The 21,101-nt window shown below is 39.9% G+C and overlaps 1 protein-coding gene across 5 annotated transcripts in view; it reads right to left on the reverse strand.

Moving 5' to 3' along the window:
- LOC101738282 (calcium uptake protein 3, mitochondrial) overlaps window positions 1–21,101 on the reverse strand; it is a 140,940-nt gene that overhangs the window by 61,834 nt on the left and 58,005 nt on the right. The window contains exon 1 of one of the 5 annotated variants that reach the window (XM_038011892.2): window positions 12,368–12,479. The exons of the other annotated variants lie outside the window; for them this stretch is intronic. The gene's annotated coding sequence lies outside the window, so the exon portion shown is untranslated. Of the gene's footprint in view, window positions 1–12,367; window positions 12,480–21,101 lie in introns of those variants that run through there. 5 annotated transcript variants of the gene reach the window in all.

Genomic DNA, 21,101 nt, shown 5'->3' on the forward strand with positions numbered 1-21,101 from the left:
TGTCTAAAAATAAACTATGAATTGTTTATCTCAAGGAATCGGTTAATTATGTGTTTTTCTTTATGAAGTGCAAGCGAGACGGAAACTTGACAAACTGTATGAAGATTAATCACGCGATTAATATTTAAGATAATCTTAATCTCTATATTCTTTAGATTAAACTTTGTCTTGTAGAGAAAACGTTTGTCGCGTTTAAAAAAGATTTATCTTTTTAAGTCAGTTTATGCATTGGAGGCATTTAAATATTTGGAATGATATTTAAATGAATTATTCATTTACGTCGCATTCTTACACTGCTAATAAGTTTGTCAACTTATCATTAACATTATCTATGTCGGGGGCACGAGCTCCGACTTACCGCTCACGACCGAAATCCGATGGTACGTGACAAACAAAATCCCTACAAACACAAATTAAATGCATGTAGTGGATCTAAACAAATTCTGGATATTCATCCATCAGATCTCAACGCTAGATGGTTTCAATTCCTCCGAAAAGTTCAAACAAACAAATACCTTTGAATAATATATGTATTTCAATTCAAAAAGTACATTTTTTATCCGTCTGTTCAATTATTATTGAAAACAAATTCGCGACAGGAATAGGTAAAATGTATTGATTATAATACGGCCCGCCACCCATACTACAGGACATAACATGGCAGGACATACGTAATATAATAGAATTGAGATGACTCATCGATATAGGTGTAAACAAACCGACGTTCCATCTCAAAGGATTGCATCTAACCTGACATGTTGAACTAACGGTGCAGGACTTATCTCGGCGGGGGGCAATTAACTGTACGTTATCTTATTTATCAACGTCATGCTGATATGTCGACGCAAGTCTTAATTTCAATAAACTGCTATTCACGTTGTTGATGCGTACGGTGCGGCGACGTGTAAAAGAATGACCGAAATCGAATGGGCCGCTAGTTTAAATGCGCTATCGTTCCGCCAATCACAAAACGCGAATAGTCAATTAAGTGACGAAAACAGCGTAGCGAATAATTCCCGGTGCAAATATTTGAATTTCGAATACGGAAGCGGTTTATGTAAGTTATCGAACTAACCGAGTTATGTAACGTTAATTACCAGCGTATTTCAAATGTTTTCAATGTTCTATTCAATCGAGCAAAGGAATATTATGCAGTAAAACTGCTTCCACAGTTTTACTAACACGTGCTGATTGTTTGATTTAAAAATAAGTTTTGAAGGTAGTTATGGTAAGCGTTTCCATCTTCTATAAATTTGGGGAGGTCGATTTTTATATGCTGGTGTATACTCAGAAAGCACTGTTGTTCGTTCTTCGATGAATAGCTTTGTTGCTTTACAATACCCATAGGAAGAGGTGGGTTACTGCTATTCTAGGACAAGCATGATCCCCTGTATACAATTTACTGGTGGTAGGACCTCTTGTGAGTCCGCGCGGGCAGGTACCACTGCCCTGCCTATATCTGCTGTGAAGCAGTAATGCGTTTCGGACCTTAGAACTTATATCTCAAGGTGGGTGGCGCATTTACGTTGTAGATGTTTATGGGCTCCAGTAACTATACCAGGTGGGCTGTGAGACAATCCACCCAGTTAAGCAATAAAAAAAATTTGAAACTTTTTTTTATTAATTTTGTTTTAGGCAGAAAAAACCGATTTAAAAGCTAAACCATACACCATCGAACCAAAATGACTGATTCTAAGCAAAATAAATCGCTCTTATTCTTATCGTTGAATCTAGAACTTCAGCCTGTATTCTTATTAAGCTATAAAAGCACGTACAGAAATATCCCATTAAAAAAGTCCGGTTAAATTAAAACATCGTAGGCGAAGTACCGTGGAGATAAGCGTCGTTGATACGTTATCTATTCGTATTCGGAGGCGGCGGTGTGCAATAAGGAAACGCGTTGATGCCCTCGGTCCGGACGTGGGCGGGTGCCGCGGCTGATACAACCTGTGACCGCCTTACGTATTGTTCGAGTCTATGTTTTCAGTCACTAGAACTGGCTTAATGCGAATGCTATTCGTAAATCGGGTAGGTGTTCGCTGACAGATGGAAACTTCTAGAATTTATAGGAACAATCGAGAATATCGTACCTAGATTTTTTTTAAATATATAATCGCGTCTGATCGTGGACTTCGGTTTTGCTGCTCAGGATTTGAGAGTGAGAGACACATCGGCCTATTTAGAAACGCACTATCTATGAATGCAGTAGCTGTAATAGATAGGGACAAACTCCCAAACTCAACTGTAGCAGTGCGGTAATAACAAGGAGTTTCCATGATTCATTCCAGGCTAAGTATTTCCGAACCTCGGTCGGGATTCTATTGTTTGACAAAAAATGTGTGGCACTCGGGAACTGCCGCGGTAAAGCTATTGCATAGCATTTTTTATCAACTTATGCATTTATAATTAGACAATGATAATTTAATATTAAAACAATAATAAAACAAGACTAAGCTAGACCGCGCGAGAGAGAGATGGGCAGACTTTTCATGATGCGCATGCAGTGTGACGTCACGCCACGCGCTTATTCACAAACACTACACAAGCGCAACGTGTGAATGTGTAGAACGCGAGCTACATGGTAGGCGGAGTGAGGGGTGTTAGGTTTTTTTCCGTTACGGAATTTCATGATTCGATCACCGCGCTCAAGGCCCGCAATAAAGGCTATGTAATAGCTTAAAAATCAGATTAACGGTGACGACATTTTCATGATAACTTTGAATATATAAGCCAGTAAGGTAACGTTCGCTGGGATATATACCTCTAATCTCTTTCCTCAAATAAGTGTTTTTATGCTTAGCTCCATTCTCATACGAAAATTAATACATAAAATATTCGCGTAAACGATTTATAACCCGCATTCGATCCGCTTGTAACTGATAATAAAGTTGTTTGCGGCTTTAAACATTAGAAAAAAAAAACAAAAACATTGAACATTGACTAAAGACATTGAACACGTCGATGCAAGATTGAGACGGTCCTGTTTCTGAATGTATTTGCAAAGATACATTTTCTCTTTTTGTTTTTCTATTACGAATACAAACTAGAATATGTTCGCGCATGCGACGCGACGGACGCGTAAAACGTGAATATGTAGTTCCTTAGAACGAGTTGTTTACTTTCGCAAAATTTAGTATTTGCGGAGTTTGAATACGGGAAATGTGTGGTTATGATTTTTTTTATTTATTGCCCTTGTAGGCAGGCAGACGGGCATACAGCCCACCTAATAGTGAGTGGTTACCGTTGCCCATGGACTTCAGCAATGCCAGGGGCAGAGCCAAGCCGCGCCATAAGCCTCGTTTGAAGAAGGACATGTCATAGCGCTCGGGAAACACCTTAGGGGAGCTCATTCCAAAGCCGGATGGTACGTGGCAAAAAAGATCTCTGGAAACTGTGGATGAACGCAGTGGCTTCAGGTAGTATGGATGAACTCTACTCCGGTGGCGGGCGGTGCGATAGTAAAAACGAGATGACGGAATCATCACAAAATATTCCTCAAAGTAACACACTCCAAAGGATGTGGCGCGCGGCAAGTATTAAACTCAATGTACAGCATATTTAACTTTCAGATAGGTTCCTTTTTAAATTGTATTACTACATCATTACCTAATCTTGTGAAGTACTTTGCGATTCATCAACGATTGATAGGGGCGTAAAGCGGCTCCAAATCGAAATCTCAACCGTCGAACGGTTGTCCCACCCTAAAAATTGGAAGGCGTAATTGCTGAGCTTCACATACGCCGCCACACTTCTTCATGTATACATCGACGTTGTCAATTTTTTTTTATTGCTTAGATGGGTGGACGAGCTCACAGCCCACCTGGTGTTAAGTGGTTACTGGAGCCCATAGACATCTACGACGTAAATGTGCCACCCACCTTGAGATATAAGTTCTAAGGTCTCAGTATAGTTACGACGGCTGCCCCACCCTTCAAACTGAAACGCATTACTGCTTCACGGCAGAAATAGGCAGGGTGGTGGTACCTACCCGTGCGGACTCATAAGAGGTCCTAGCACCAGTAAAAAAGTAAATGACGTCTTAAAACCCGATAAGGTCCGGTTCGATTCGCGATCAGAAGCAAATTAACATCACTAATACCGAAAGCCCACAGGTTCCCGATGCCCGGTGCTCACGTGCGATCGTTAAGACAAGCCAACAACTCTATCGAGCTCGTAACTCGTTAGATAGCATCGGGAGCCGCGTGGGAGGCAACCAGGGCCGCACGTACAGCCTCAATACTGACCAATCTCGACTGACAAGAACACGAGCTGACATGACAATAAACGCGCTTGTATACGTGTATATTTATACTAGCTTTTGCCCGCGGCTCCATCCGCGTGGAATAGTTACTTTGACATAACGCTATATTTTGCCCCCCACTTCATGAAAATATTTTGGAATTATAGAATGTTAAGGAGCTATTTAAGCCCCTATTTTGAAACATTATTTATTGGTGCTCCACTTGTATTGGTCTTACCGCTATGGTATATAGCCTTCCTCAATAAACGGGCTATCTAACACAGAAAGATTTTTTTAAATCGGACCAGTAGTTCCTGAGATTAGCGCGTTCAAACAAAAAAGCTCTTCAGCTTTATAATATTAATATAGATGCGCTGTGCACTGTGCTAAGACAACTCTTATGCAAAAAAGTATATTGTCTATGGCACCCAAAAATATATAATAAGCTACCTGATGCTATAAAAAAAGACAAATTATTTTTGTTTAAAAAGAACTTGGAAAAATTATTAACCTTAAAATGTTATTATACCTATACAGTTAACGATTTTTTTAATGATAAATCATTAAGTTAATTTTAAATTCACTTCTTTGTGTTCTTTGAATAAAACGAAAATATGACATAAACAACTAATTCTTATTATCTATTAATTAATTAATTTTATTTCTTGATATTTTAATTAATTAATATATATATTTACTGACTGCATTTAATGTAAATAATTTTGAATAATATTTGCACGCCGACCTGGTAGAAACACGCTGTTTTATATAATAACTATCAACAACTTTGTAAACCCTGTTTTAGCTAATACTCTTTGATTTGATCTGATTTGATTTGCGCTTTTTGGTTCGTGGACTGTCCGATATTGTCTCTCAGGGCTTGTTATAATCGAATACGTAGGTAGTATTGCGCGAAATACTACGGATTGATACCATCGACTTTCCTATTTCGACCCGACAAACAACAATGCGTTCCAGTTTGAAGTGTACTTTATTCTAATGCTTTGACATACGCGTGTCATGACAGAATAATCTTATGTAAAATATGTATGATAAATCCCGCCACTAATAGGTTAACGGCTGTTTGGTGTAGTGGTAAGTGACATGGTCACTACACAAGGGGGTCGCGGGTTCGAATCCCGCCAATGGAAGATATTTGTATGATAAATATAAAATATATTTTCCAGGGTTACGGATGTGTATTATATATATGTGCGTGTATAATAAAAATCTTACGTTTATTTCCGTTATCTGGTACCTGTAACACAAATTCTTTACGAACTTAGCACGGGACCAGATAACGTGGCGTGATCGTTAGTAAATATGTATGTATGGATATGTAGGCAGCGGCTTGGCTCTGCCTCTGGCATTGCTGAAGTCCATGGGCGACGGTTACCACTCACCATCAAGTGGGCCGTATACTCGTCTGCCTACAAGGGCATAAAAATAAATAAAAAATAAAGACGAACTGTGTGCTTAGTGCGAGTTTTTAACTTCTCGATCGCGTAAGAGTTAACTCAAATTTGTAGTTAGAACAGCGCCCCTAGTGGCAAACGAAGGGAACGAGCAGTTAAAAAACTCTCACTATGCACACTGATGACTTGACAAAGACCTGAGGGAAAACCTGGATGTGTCCTTCAAAATCATTCATCTGAAAAAATACAGTTGGTGCAAAACTTGACTTTTGACACGCTCTACAAGCGGCACTTAATTGGGCAAAGATATTGACAGTGCCACGAAAAGGTCCGATCACATTTCCGCAGCTTTTCCTTGCTTTATAAATATTAGTATAGCCTATTACAATGAGAGATACTTTCGTCAGAGATAAAAATCAGTTAAGAGACGGCCAGGCAACGAAAGCCAAAGCAATTTCACTTTCCTCTGAGAGCACGCGTACCACAAATTGTGATATACTTAGCTTTTTTTTTAAAAATAAATCACGCATTAACCATTCGGCACCAATTCAGGATTCCCTGTGTGAATGTACTAGAGGCTGACATACATACATACATATGCTTTTTTAAATAAATACATATATGGATAATAAACACCTGAACAAAGAGCAAACAAACCTGTTCATCTTCATTCTTACTGGTGGTAGGACGTCTTGTGAGTCCGCACGGGTAGGTACCACCACCCTGCCAATTTCTGCCGTGAAGCAGTAATGCGTTTCGGTTTGCAGGGTGGGGCAGCCGTTGTAACTTTACTGAGACCTTAGAACTTATATCTCAAGGTGGGTGCCGCATTTACGTTGTAGATGTCTATGGGCTCCGGTTACCACTTAACACCAGGTGGACTGTGAGCTCGTTCCCCCAATCTAAGCAATAAAAAAAAACTCACGAATGTTTGCCCGATGTGGGAATCGAACCCACGACCCTCGGCGCTACAGTCAGTAGCGTTAACTACTGGTACAGAGTCAGTGGAGATAACAGACGGTCAGGCATCTCGTTAGTCCATTACTATGGCTATGAATTCACGAGAAACACATTTTCTTGTCTCCATGGCAGAGTTACAAGTCTGCGTGTGTGTACCGGTCGTCATAAAATTTAACTTCTGACGTCAGTGAAGCAAGGATTTTTGTGGGAGCACGATTGGATCGCGTGACGCAAGATAGGCAATCAGATCGGCGAGTACTCATGTGTTTCCGTGTCTCAATCTCGGACGAGTGGGGTGTATGATTTAGAAACTATGCAACTATAGTTCGTGTGTAGGTGTAACTTCTGTTTGTTCTAACAATAATGCATGGCTTTAAGAGATGATGAATAACTTATTTGATCACCTCCATCTTCCATTCTCAGCATGACAGTGAAGTGAGGGTAGTTATAAAAAAATTGCGCTTCCAAATATGTATAATATGATTTCTTTCTTTTTTTATTATTGAAGGATTACTGGTGGTCCGTAGGCCTTTCCAGTTTCACCAGAACAGGTGGACGAGCAAAGGCTCAGCCAGGAGGGGTGGGATTTGCTAACAACTGCCCGAAAGCTTCCGAAGGAGACCTAACAACTCACGAGCAGCTGCTTCGCAAATGAATCTACTACCGTATCGAAATCGCTGATGCATGGGCACTGATGCATGAGTTAGGTTGCACGTCGACCTCTTTGCCGAGTTCGACGAGTGCGGTTACCGGGAACCTTAAGCCTGCTGCTAGTATTAGAACTGAAGGCGTCTAATGCAAAGGTTATTGGATCTGACGGATCCGTAAGGACGTGTCTAGGGCGGATCAGGATTCAGGGAGTAGTCAGCGGCGGCAACGATAAGGCGATTATCATGACGAATTTCTTTCTCAAACGTTTTGTTATTTAGAATCACGAACGAAAAGTTTTCTGTAAATTCGATTGATAAATGCTAAGGTTTTCAATCTCCTCGCGTTTTCCTTTTGATTTTCGACTTTTCGAATGTTTTACAGTTTTTTTTTAAATAGTGTAATGATAATAAAGGAGGTAATTGTTTTTTATACTTTATTTCAGTTTAAAAAAAAACCATAACATTTTGTTAGTAAGAATTACTAATAATCTATGTTAGTAACTAAAATCTAAAATGAAAAATATAACACATAACTATCAGACATACATTTTATATACCATTAATTTTTTTTCCTTCCAAGTATCTGTTGCAAAAGCTATTAATCACTGGTCCCTCGATCTTGTAAAAGTTGTTTGAAATATGTTCCTATACTACATTCAATTGTCCAGAGATAATCGCCCATTGAGTGTCTCGCCGGATCTTCTTCTCAATGGGTCGCGTTCCCGATCCGGTGGTAGATTCTGCGAAGCACTGCTCTTGCTAGGGTCAGTGTTAGCATCACTCCGGTTTGAGCCCCGTGAGCTCACCTACTAGTTAAGGTTACGCTGAAATAGCCTCTCAAGGCTTACAGCCTGGCCACGGGACATTCGCCGATACGAATATTCGCGCGGTGCGAACGGCGAAGCGTCTAGCGACTAAAACAAGCGCATAGAAATGTACCTAACAAGCCACGCGCACCGGCGACCGGCGAAGCGACCGGCGAAATGTACCGAGCGAATCGCGCGATGCGGCGGGCGAGCAAAACAAATGCATGAATACGGACGGCGCGAGCCACGGAGTCGAGCGGTAGTCGCGGCGAATAGTACAGTGATTAAATGAGTTTAGTTGTTTTCGCCGCGAAAAATTAACGCCGAAATTTTTATATTTTTTATTTATTTTTTATTTTATATTTTTAAAGTCGTCTTGGCCTAACGGACGTCCGGTGCAATCGTGTTGTTCGCGATGCACCGGTGTTCGAATATCAGGCGGGTACCAATTTTTGTAATGAAATACGTACTCGACAAATGTTCACGATTGATTTCCACGGTGAAGGAATAACATCGTGTAATAAAAATGAAATCCTCAAAATTATAATTTGCGTAATTACTGGTGGTAGGACCTCTTGTGAGTCCACACGGGTGGGTACTACCACCCTGCCTATTTCTGCCGTGAAGTAGTAATGCGTTTCGGTTTGAAGGGTGAGGCAGCCATTATAACTATACTTGAGACCTTAGAACTTATATCTCAAGGTGGGTGGCGCATTTACGTTGTGGATGTCTATGGGCTCCAGTAACCACTTAACACAAGGTGGGCTGTGAGCTCGTCCACCCATCTAAGCAATAAAAAAAAATTAGCTGAAATACTAACTAGACCAGCTATTTGGAAGTCTAGCCACCCAAAGTATTTCTCGTACTTCTTGTGGAATTCTCCATCTATAGGTATACTCCGATTCTTATTCAAATCATGTACTTCACAATCTTTTCCAAATAATAGGTCCTGAACCAAAAATCTATTAATTTGTAAGCAATATCGAGATAATTTCGATATAGACATTTCGCTGTCGGACTTCCTTACTAGTCGCGGCGGCGAACGTGAGTACCCGTGGCCTGCAAACGGTGCTGCGCGAATGGTCGCCTCGTCCACCGCTTCGCTGTTCGCACCGCCGATCCCCGTGGCCAGGCCGTTAGGTAGGCTCTCAAAGCTTAGGCAGGGAAGAAAAAAGAAAAAAAAAAGAGATAAGTAAGATATATATGTATGTATTTGTGTATGTATGTATGTATATTATATGTATGTATATAGTTTTTTTTTGCGTGTATGTATTTGTAAATTAATATAAATTTCATTGCACCTACCACTATTCACTCTGCACTACCTTTGGTTGACTGGTAGAGAATGCCTTAGGCATTAAGTCCGTCAATATAAATTTTACATGAAGTGTAATAAATAAATAAATAAATCGTGTCTTTACAAAGAGATCTCAAATATAACAAATTCTAATATTATTCGCAAATTCGTTCATGACTTCATACAATATTTTAATCATCACAGAAATTCTGAAAACACTCTCAGCTTTGGACATGCAAGAATCACACACACACACACATATTTATCGTTGGCGCACCCAGCTTATTCAAAAGCTATAATAATATGTATAATTGGAATCGCATCATAAATAAGGTTTTATGTGCTGAGCTGTAACGTAATTAAGATATCCTGATGGTCGTCTGCCAACTATAACTCTACTCGATCATGTGTCCTATTGTTTATCGTTGGGCTTAAGAGCTTGGGCAAGGAAGGGTCATGAATACTACAGCTCTTAAAAACTCTGATTACCATAGGAACAAGACGATTTTGCGGTGGGCTAGTGCGCGGTTTCACCATTCCGAAAACCGATACATAAAGGCTTAGCTTATTGTTAACCTTAAGTAAGTAACCGTAATTATCTATTCTTTTATGGGGACATCCTTATTAGTCCCTCAATAGTAGGGCTCTCATTACCGTCACCGTCCTCGCCGAACCCGTTGCTTACGACGAAGGACTCGACGAGTAAATTAACCCATAGACACAGCCCACTGAGTTTCTCGGCGGATCTTCTCAGTGGGTCGCGTTTCCGATCCGGTGGTAGATTCTGCGAAGCACTGCTCTTGTTAGGGCCAGTGCTAGCAACACTCCGGTTTGAGCCCCGTGAGCTCACTACACGTCAAGGAGAAGCTGAAATAGCCTCTCAAGGCTATCAGCATAAGTAATAACAAAAAAAAAAAATTTTTTTACCGCCATAAAATTAACGTTAGCTCTGAAAACGAATATTTTGTGAGCATATCTTTTGTGAGCAATGTCAGCAATCGCGCTAGTGGAACAGCACCCAAGAATTAATCTACATTAAAGCCCTCTCGGCACACGGAACTTGTCCGCGGAATTTACATTCACGGCATTGCCATATCGCCGGCACTGAGGTTATCTCGAGCCCTCTTTACGATCTGGAGTATCGCGGCGCGGTGGAGCTCGGCCTCAGCTCCGACCAAGATACGAATAAATGCATAATGTTACTTTCAATTTGCGAGATAGCGAAACATCGGTCGGATCACTTGAATTCACTTGTGATTTCTCTCCTGTATTTTCTCCAGTTTGGAATATAGAAATGTTTTTTTTATTTATTGGAACGGAGTTCCTTATCGCGCGTTGTGAAAGGGGGCTAGACGGAAAAAATTCTTACGAAAAGTTGTCACGACACTTTTTAGATCCGTCATTCTGATCAATCAACGTGTAGGCGCTTATCGCGTGACATTGCTCGTATCCGATTGGTCCGCGTAATGAGTACAGTTTCTCGAGATAGCGTTTCAACAATAGTAATTTAGTTTATAGTATTGTTTTTTTCTTCTTCATAATGCCGTAAATTATTATTATAACTTAAAAAAAAATTACAATTCCTTCACTAATTAATCGAAAGGAACTTCGTTCCATCCGGGTGTCCCTTGACACCTCTTGTTTTTTTTTTCGTTTTACTTCGGTAAAGAAACGAAGCTACACTGTTATGTTCAGAAAGCGAAACGTTTTACGCTATTATATATCGAGAGGTGAAAGGCTATTTATATAGTTTAAGCGACCTATTCGCTTAATACGCGACATTTATCTTTGTAATCTCATTTCATTTGGTATTAGCATCAAAAATTCGATGTTTTTAATTGAATTTCAATTAAGTTTATTCCATTCAGATAGCTGAAGAAGTTTATTATTTGTTATATTTTTTTTCAAATGTTAACCTTTAAATGGTTTTTCTATAGATTTGCTTAAGTGTCGCCTATACCAAAAAGCTTTTCACCCCTCGATATATTTATTACTAGCGACCCGTCCTCGCTTCGCTTTGGAAGCATTACATTTTATTATTGATAACTGAGTCCCGCGCTGTTATCCGTGGTTATTGTCGTACCGTGAGTGACGCCGCGGGGCGAAGCTAAGCTTAGCTAAAAAGTAGCCTATGTTACTCCTTATATCATCAGCTACCTATCAGTGAAAGTCTCGTCAAAATCGGTCCAACCGTCCCAGAGATTAGCCGGAACAAACTGACAGACAGACAAAATTTGTAAAAAATGTTATTTTAGTGTACGTACCGTATATATATTCATATGCGTGTAGTAAAAAGCGGTTATTTCAATATTACAAACAGACACTCCAATTTTATTTATATGTATAGATTCTTAGCTACGTCAGAACGATCTATGATTATTCTGGTACTATTCATTCTTGTGTAGTCAAGTTCACTTGACTTACGAATCGTTTTTTTCCCTATTTATGAGTAAAAGAGCTCACGACCAACCTAGTATTATGTGGTCACCAAAACCTACAGGCATTACAACGCGAATACCGTCACATCTTGAGACATAGTTAGGCAGCGTTTTGGCTGTACTGGCCCTTGGCATTACTGACGTCCACGAGCCACGGTAACCACTCACCTTTAGGTGAGCCGTATGCTTGTTTGGCTAAAACGGCAATAAAAAATATCAGATAGTCTTAATATTTTATTAAAACTAACTAGCTGACCTGGCAGACTTCGTAGTGCCTCAATCGCTAAATAAAATACCTAAACTTTTGCATGAAATAAACTTAAAACAAACAAAAGGAATCCGTCCGACGACCGGGAACACACCAAAGGGAAAACAAAATTGTTATTTTTATTTAATTCCGAGCTTTTTCATGTTTATCTAAACCTTTTAAACCTTCTCTGGACTTCCACAAATAATTCAAGACCAAAATTAGCCAAATCGGTGAAGCCGTTCTCGAGTTTTAGCGAGACTAACGAACAGCAATTCATTTTTATATTTAAAAAAAATAGATTTCCCACGTACCAAATTGGAGTGTACGCTTTCTCACCGATATGGCTTGGTGACACCTATTCGTTCTTTCCACTACTAACTTTAAAAAAGATTAATTTCGATGTTGACTCGGTATTGTTTCAAGCCATCTATATAACTTACCGTACGCACAATAAGCCGAATAAAAACCCCACGTTATCCATGCAATGACATGATAGCGCATAAAGCCACATAGTTAAGCCGGCGGCTCACTGTTATCACAACGACCGCCAGAGCTATTGTCATGTATATCGTTGGAGGTAGGCCATGCACATAAAACTCGATGAAGACATTAAATACTGTATTTTAACAAAAGACTAATGCTGTATCCTTCACGCCTAATTTTAATGACGCTTTTATTTTCTTAGTACGACTTTTATTCGTCGAAACTATAAGCCCTCGAATAAGACAGATGTATTTTGCACGAGACATACTGTGCAATTGCTATAAAAGGGAATCCAATGTGCGTACTCCTTTATTTACAGTCTTGAATAAATAAAATAATGTTACGCCGGTAAGAGTAACGCCATCTATCGCCGAATGGTCGAACGAATATCGAAGGATCTAGTAGCACCTAGAATGCTCGAGAAGTACAACGCCATCTATTGTCAAATAGCGGAAACACAATACTCGAAATGTGTGAAATATTTTCGATAATTCTAGGGATGTGGTATCGGCTATAACAGCGTTGCAGAGATAGCACGCAGTCAGTCAGTAATCGGAACTACTCGAAGCGAAACAGCGAACGGATCACCTGAAGAGAAGCGGAAGAAGTGAATTGAGAATTTTAAAGTGTTCGTTGAGTGTTTTAGGTGTTGAATACAGTTTTAATTATCTGGAATCCTAGCAAGTAACAATAATGTTTTCAATGATAAAACCTAAATTATAGAACTAGAGATACGAATGAATTAAAACAAATAGTCCGCAACTACGTAACTATGTACACGCTTCAATACTATTGGAGATATATCCAAAGTAGGGTTGACGTTAGGCAGACGGCCACTCGTTGACGCTAATGCAGCATCAAAGAATTTTGCTTTTCCTACCCACTTAAGCCGATGGTCTTGAGAGACCATTTCAGCGTAGCCTTAACTAGTAGGTGAGCTCATGGGGCTCAAGCCTGACGACGTTGTTAGCACTGACTAGGCAAGGGTTATGGTTCGCAGAATCTACTGACGGATCGGAAATGCGACTTACTGAGAAGATTCGCCGAAAAACTCAGTGGGCTCCGATTGTACTAAATACACTAGTAAACCTAGAAAGAATATTGTATGATCAAAATCAAACTCGCAATAATTTGAAACTAGAGGTCCCGCAGTAGTCGAAATTCGACTATAATTAATTGGAATTTTAACTTTGTACACTATTATGATTGTATTTTATCTATACTAATATTATAAAGAGGAAAGATTTGTTTGTTTGTTTGTTTGTTTCGAATAGGCTCCGAAACTACTGGACCAAATTTGAAAAATTATTTTTCCATTAGAAGCCGACATTGTCCCTGATGAACATAGGCTACTTTTTTTAATTTTTTTTTTATTTTTATTTTTTGGTTTCATTTGTGTTTTAATGTTTCCGAAGCGAAGCGAGGGCGGGTCGCTAGTACTTCTATAATCACAAAATTCGCCAAGACTACACTATAAAAAATATTAAGAAAGACAAACAATATTTAATCTCAATTTGACAACAGACGTCAAGATGAAAAGTTTGACAATAAATAGTATGCATGCGTGTGTGCGTCAAATACATGGTATGTAGTGTGTGTAATGTTTTCTTTATTGATTTAATGTATATTTTATGCATTATTTAAAAAAAAATATTAGCATTGTGCACTTCTTCTCTATATTCTCTATAAGTGTGGAAAATTTCATACTCCTCCGTTTGCGCAATTTTCGTAAAAAGGATACATAGTTATTGCTTCACGCATCAATATATAGATATGCATATTTACCTACCTGTTTGGATAGCAATTTACTTCAGCCACTTCTTGTCGATAAAATCTCTAAAATCTGAATATACTGCTAAAGATATTATTACAGGAACAAACTGAACAATAAATTTGCATTTTCCACTGCGAACTTCATTACATATTTTAACGAGACTAAGTAACAAACAAGCAAGCCGTTTCAATATACCTACATTCCTGTTGAAAACGTTTGCAGATAATTTCTTCAATGTAAACATTAAAGAGGCAGCCAGTTGTAAAATCAAAAAACGACATTTCCGAATGAACATTTTCATTTGCGAGCAAAACAAGGACGAATGAATTTTATTAAAATTATCTCTTGGGAATAGCAAGTAAGCCGGCGTAGTTTCATTATGCATTTTATTAGCGAATAAATAATGTGTTTGCTAGTAAAATAATGTTTGTAAGTAAAATAATGATAGCACGACTGTACGATTATGAACCTTATTCAAAAGAGATAAACATTTACATTGTTTTGATCTAAACAAACAGATATAATTGAAATGTCTGGTTGCAATGTCAATATAACTGTATTTTACAAAATACATAAAAGAAAATATATACCGTATTTATTTTGAAAAGACTTTTCACATTTTTATCTCTTTTTTTGGTAGCTTATACGGGTGACTGATCTCACGGCCCGCCGGGTGTTAACTCGTTACCGGGGCCCATAGGCATCAACAACGTAAATTCCATCGATCACCTTGAGACCTAATTTCCAAGCAACAGTTCTGTTGTGGAATAGCTGAGTCACCCTTTATACTGGAACGCATTACTTCTTCGTGTAGAAATAGATAAATTTATGAAAAATGACACCTTAGAACTTTTTTGTACGTGAACCAATTTTGATGTTTTAATTTGAAATTTGATGCTTCTCGTGTGGTTCCACTTTGATTTTATCCAGATCTTATCAGCTATTTGAATTATCCTTAACATTGCATAATATATATTTAGATTCGACTAGACTAATGATCTTCTTTTTCTCCACCTTATTCCACTAGGTGGAGTCGGCACAGCTAATTATTCTCTTCCATTCTCTTCTATCAGCCGTCATCTCAGCACTCACTCTTCTCTCTCTCTCATATCGTCCTTCACACACTCCATCCATGTCTTCTTTGGTCGACATCTTCCCCCTCTACCTTGTACTACCATTTCCATACATCTCCTAGCCAAATGCATCTTCTCTCTAATGTTATTCTCATTTTATTTTGTTGAAGTTAGTTTTTCTTTGGTCAAATGCATTGGTCTAACGCTTTCCCAGAAATTTATTAGGATCGGTGCTTTTAGGACTTCAAAACAAAACCAATACACATGTATAGACCAAACTCTCAAAACTTTAGAAGTGTAGGTAATTACTAAGCCTGCACGGGAGGCTACCATGATTCTGCCGCGAGAATATTGCATAAGACTCGTCAAAAAACCTTGTAAAAGCCGACCAATCATATTCTAACAATAGCTGTACCCACATAATACCTACTAAAGACGTGATTAATCACGGACATAACTATGATAAAAATCGATGTAAAATTACTCCCTGGGGCGCAACCATTGCGATCATATTATCAAAGGTATTGATTGCTCTATTTCTCGGCGTAGGGTTGACAACGCGAAGTTTATTTTGAAATATCCATGATCTATTTCATATGGAGTATCAAAAAGGGACTGGTTTTTTTAAACACCTAAGTGCAAATGGGGTTTATTTTTTTGTTGAAAGTCTGTAGTCAAATTGAGAAGAGAATAATATTGTTTGTCTTTAATATTATTTGTCTATAGTGTAGTTTTAGAGAAATCTGTGATTATAGAAGTATAATAAATAGTATTTGACAGTAGAACCCTAGTATACTATTAAAATACATTGCCCGCTATGAATTTGTTCAACAGATTGGAATATATCTAGTCAGACGGCGTAGTTCACTGAAGATCATATTAGATTAGATTTATTTTTTTATTAGGCTCACAATACACATCACAAGCTAAAAAGATATAATACATAATACATAGATATAATAGGTAGGCAGCGGCTTGGCTCTGCCCCTGGCATTGCTGAAGTCCATGGGCGACGGTAACCACTCACCATCAGGTGGGCCGTATGCTCGTCTGCCTACAAGGGCAATAAAAAAAAAAAATACAAAACACAAATAAAAAGAAACAAAATCTGGCTTGCAACATAAGTTATGTGCGCACGACCAAACAAGACATATAGTGCTGAATTTGTATAACAACGTTCCTTACAACTATACGACAAAACAACACGATAACGAAAACTAATCTAACGTATATAATGTAAGGAAAAAAATATATATTCACAATATAATACATTAAACAATTACATTAACCTATCTATTAATAACGTGGAGGTTGCCCTTGAACATTTTAGACAAGATTATTAGATGTTGTTTATTACGAAGATATGCATTCGAAGCCCAAAGCCTCGGTTCATATAGTTGCATTACATTGGCAATGAAGTATGAGATTCGTTACTACAGTAAATATGAACGGATAATACATTCCAAATGTCAAAAATAATATAATGACAAGAAAAAACGAGATACGCGAGCGATTAAACCTTAGCAGTAGTTTAAATTGAGTTTATTCACTATTATTTTTAGTTTTGTAATTAATGATGCATTAATGTGATCTTCACAACTTTTCACAAGGTCTTGTATTATTTATTCCATCACCTCGTTTCTACCATCGCACAGTCCGCCACCGAAGTAGATAGAGTTCATCCATACTACCTGGCGCCCCTGCGTGCTGTGCATCCACAGTGCGTTTCTAGAGATCTTTTTTTTTGCCACGTACCATCTAGCTATGGAATGAGCTCCCCTCCACGGTGTTTCCCGAGCGCTATGACATGTCCTTCTTCAAACGAGGTTTTTTTTTATTGCTTAGATGCGTGGACGAGCTCACAGCCCACCTGGTGTTAAGTAGTTACCGGAGCCCATAGACATTTACGACGTAAATGCGCCACCCACCTTGAGATATAAGTTCTAAGGTCTCAAGTATAGTTACTACGGCTGCCCCACCCTTCAAACCGAAACGCATTACTGCTTTACGGCAGAAATAAGCAGGGTGGTGGTACCTACCCGCGCGGACTCACAAGAGGTCCTACCACCAGTTTGTGGAGAGTACTTAACGGTAGGCGGCGGCTTAGCTCTGCCCCTGGTATTACTGAATTCCATGGGCGACGGTAACCACTCACCATCAGGTGGCCCGTACGTTCGTTTGCCTACAAGGGCAATAAAAAAAATCCAATCTTCGCAACGCTCGTCTGATTTATGACAGAATCGGTCGAGGTGGTGGTACTTAGTTGTTCACAATAAGCCTTAATGGTAAATGTTATCGAATTAATAAACTGATCGCAGCCAACCCTAGTCGACGCGAATGACGTATTCCCCATGAAAACCTCTCAATTAACGCGTGAATACTGCTTACGATGACCGGCCTAGAACAAGGCTGGCCGCCAAATTACAAGCCACAGGCGTGATGTATGAAGTACACGCATAATGGCGTTTTTTCAGGCTTCATTTAGACGTTTTTACAAGCAAGCGAAATGCTCGCTAGAGGATCTCAAATATTGGTCGGTTTGTTTAAGCTTTACTGAGTTATCTGTACTATTATAATATTATAAAGCAGAAGAGTTTGGTTTGTTTGAAAGCGCTAATCTCAGGATCTACTGGTCCGATTTAAAAAATTCTTTCAGTGTTAGTTAGGCCATTGATTGAGGAAGGCTATAGGCCATATAACATCACGGTAAGACCAATAATACACGTGGAGCAGCAATAAAGAATATTTCAAAATAGGGGTTTAAATAGCTCCTTAACATTCTATAATTCAAAGATATTTTCACTTTGTGAAGTGGGAGGTAAACTTTAGCGTTATGCCAAAGTAACTACACCACGCGGACGGAGTCGTGGGTAAAAGCTAGTGTAATAATATAATGGCACAATGAGACCGTTGATCTTTACTTTTTTGTGTGTGTGTTTTTTTCCTATCTTATCGCTGGTAGCCTAAGGGGCTATTCCAAATAAGCGCGGTTTGATATGTGAGCTCACGGGGCCCAGCCAGGGAGGCCTTGCAACACTGGCCATAGTAAGAGTAGTGCTTCACAAAATCCGCCACCGGATCGGAATTGCGACTCACCGAGAAGATCCGACAAGAAACTCAGTGGCTTGTGCCTATGGGCTAGATTGGGCGTCGAACTCTTCGTGGGATATTGTTGTTGTTATACGAGTGGTATGTGGTGGTGGTGGTGGACTGTGCCCCTTACTCGGACCTTCATCAGGAGGGTCCAATGCTCGTCTGCTTACAAAGGCCGTCATAAAAGAGCTATGTAGTGAGTGAATGGACGTCTTAAAGGAGACTATGGAATTTTCTGGAGAACTGGTACCAACCTTAATATCATAACGGAGTACTGCGATCACCAGCCGTTTTAACGCGTTTTGAGCCCGCGTATGTACCAGACCCTTTTAATTTCTCTCGCGAAGGAATCATGCTATGCGGTTTGATGGTGGCCTAGCTGTGGCGCTATAGAGTCTTTGACCTTTGTCTCAAGGAGGGTTTTTGCGTTAGGACGTCTATGGGGTCCGACAATGGGCAAGCGACTAAGAGGCAGGAACCCGACCCGTTGGACGGACCAGATTCGTGCAGCCCTGGATACCACAGTGCACGATGCTCTGCACTCAGCTGCAGATAGGAACAGATGGCGGTGCACTATAAAAAACAATCTGTTTCAAGGCCATGACCACGACCCTCAGTAATGAGGAAACCGACGCAAGGAGGAGGGGTCCGACAACTACCTAACATCAGGTGGGCCGGGAGCTCATCCCTACAAGAAACGTAACAGAAAAAGTATATTTTTTCTCTGGAGTGCTTGAGTACGCCACTGGTCGCTACACGCAACGATGCATTTTAACAAAACAATCAACGATTTTTATTATCCACTCCCATTTTACTGCCCACGTAAGTATTACTTTGAAGTCTGGTCACACTTAAGGCGTTACTTGAAGACGAAAAGAAATCAATCATCGATCGATTTAAATGAACTGATCACTAGACGGAAGTTGTAAATTCTTCGAATAAAACGGAGCTTAAAGTTCAAAGCTGTTTTTTTAGTTCGTTGATTTTTCGTTGCCCTTTTAAACAGACTGGCAAAGGGTCGCCGTCATGACGTAATGTCAGGAGCACACAGCCAAGCTTGAAGTTAAGATACACGTCGGTTTAAGATCCTCTGTATCAGATTATGCAGGGGTGCAAATTCTGGGGCAACTTCCTCATTCCGCTTCTTCAATGCAGGTATAGCATCGTGTGGTTAAACGTAAAACTGTGTATCGTGAATTTTCAAATTTCCACGTATATCCATCGCGATGCAATCGAACCTTCCAGAAATCGGTACTAATTCTATTATTCTAATCTAATTTCAGACATTACTTCTCGAGTTGGTGTGAGGGCCGGCCATAAGTTCTTTTAACTGCTGATCAACGCCTACGCGAGTCTATTGGCCCATCAGTCAGAAGTCAATGGGCTCCGATCACTACTTAACACCGGGTGTGCTGGTGTGCCGTGAGCTCTTTTTCCACCCATCTCAGAAATAAGAAAAAAATTACAGAACCTAATTATACTGAAGTAGCTATACTGAGACCTTAGAACTCATATCTCAAGGTTGGCATTTACGTTGTAGATGTCTATGGGCTCTGGTAACCTTTCATAACCAGGTGGGCCGTGAGCTCGTCCACCCATCTAAGCAATAGATAAATAAAAAGAACCTATAATAAATGCATAGCTTTCAGCATTAATCCGTATCGAGTTACATTTTATCTTATAAGCGTAACGCAAATAAGATAAATACATACAGATTCAACGAATAACGTTTACCGACCAACTAATACTGACCTCAACCGGAGATCGTAATTTGCGGTACAGTGATAATTATCACGAAACAAAGGCATTGTTTAGTTGGAGACGAAGGGAAATCGCTTCAGAAAAAAGTGCCAAATCTATACGAGAGCTTTTATTTTCTTTTATTGCTTAGATGGGCGGACGAGCTCACAGCCCGTCTGGTGTTAAGCGGTTGCTGGTGCCCATAGACATCTACAACGTAAATGCGCCACCCACCTTGAGATATAAGTTCTAAGGCCTCATTATAGTCACAACGGCTACCCCACCCTTCAAACCGAAACGCGTTACTGCTTCACGGCAGAAATAGGTGGGGTGGTGATACCTACCCGTGCTCACTCAAAATGTTTGAGCAGCATGAAAACGCCAGACCTTCATTCACCCGCTGGGGGCTGCGAGTGGGATGTCTTGGAGTTTGAAGTCTGAATCTCAATAGAGGTAAATCTTCGATCGATGTTTCGAGGGTAGATGAAGAGTTTGACGCGTTGCGCTTCTCCTTGGCATCAAATCAGCCCAAGTGACGAGAGGCTGACGGTTCTTGGATGTCTAACTGTATGGTCCGCTAGCGCATGACTCCGAAAGGCCAGGGTTTGGACTAGTTCAAAACGGAGCAGAACACTCCCGTCATCGGCTATAGGAATGAGCTCCTCTCCACGGTGTTTCCTGAGCGCTATGACATGTCCTTCTTTAAAAGAGGCTTGCGGAGAGTATTAAGCGGTAGGCAGCGACTTGGCTCTGCCCCTGGCATTGCTGAAGTCCATGGGCGACGGTAACCACTCACCATCAGGTGGGCCGTATGCTCGTCTGCCTACTAGGGCAATAAAAAAAATGAAAAAAAACCCCACTCTCTGACAAGAATTTCGCGCG

Source organism: Bombyx mori, chromosome 7, assembly GCF_030269925.1.
Source record: "Bombyx mori chromosome 7, ASM3026992v2".
Taxonomy (NCBI): domain Eukaryota; kingdom Metazoa; phylum Arthropoda; class Insecta; order Lepidoptera; family Bombycidae; genus Bombyx; species Bombyx mori.